This window comes from Pygoscelis adeliae, unplaced genomic scaffold (genome assembly GCF_000699105.1).
Source record: "Pygoscelis adeliae isolate BGI_AS28 unplaced genomic scaffold, ASM69910v1 Scaffold71, whole genome shotgun sequence".
NCBI classification, from domain to species: Eukaryota; Metazoa; Chordata; class Aves; order Sphenisciformes; family Spheniscidae; genus Pygoscelis; species Pygoscelis adeliae.
Window position 1 is genome coordinate 13580727 of NW_008824356.1, and position 494 is coordinate 13581220.

Sequence of the window (494 nt, forward strand, 5' to 3'; positions counted from 1 at the left end):
AGGAAGGCGTACCGCCTGTTCTCCTCACGGTACTAGCGTGAATCCTGGAACACCCTGCACCTCCCGCTCCCTCGGGAAGGCCGCATTTCCCTACGTGACCGAGCTTAGCAAAGGCCCCGCAGCGCCGGCTCCCTCCTCGTCCTCGCCAGCCGCCCGTCCCTCCCAGCTCCCCGTGCCGCGTCCGGGCGGGCAGCGGCACTGCCCCGCTCCCCGCCGTTCCAGACAGACAAGCCTGCAGAGGAAATCCGGAAAGACACGCGTTCAGATTCGACTAAAAAACCCAAACGACCGTCGACCACCTTCTGGGTCTCTGTTAAGATTTCCCTTGAAGGCCAGCTCACAAACGAGCTGTAAATACACGAATTCCACACCCCACGGTCAGCAACAACGGGAACGACTTTTGCATAGTTTCTCTTTATTACGTAATTCTTCCTCCCCCCTCCAGAGCATGACTTCTGGGAACAAAAGTTTCTCAACGCTTATAGACTAATGGC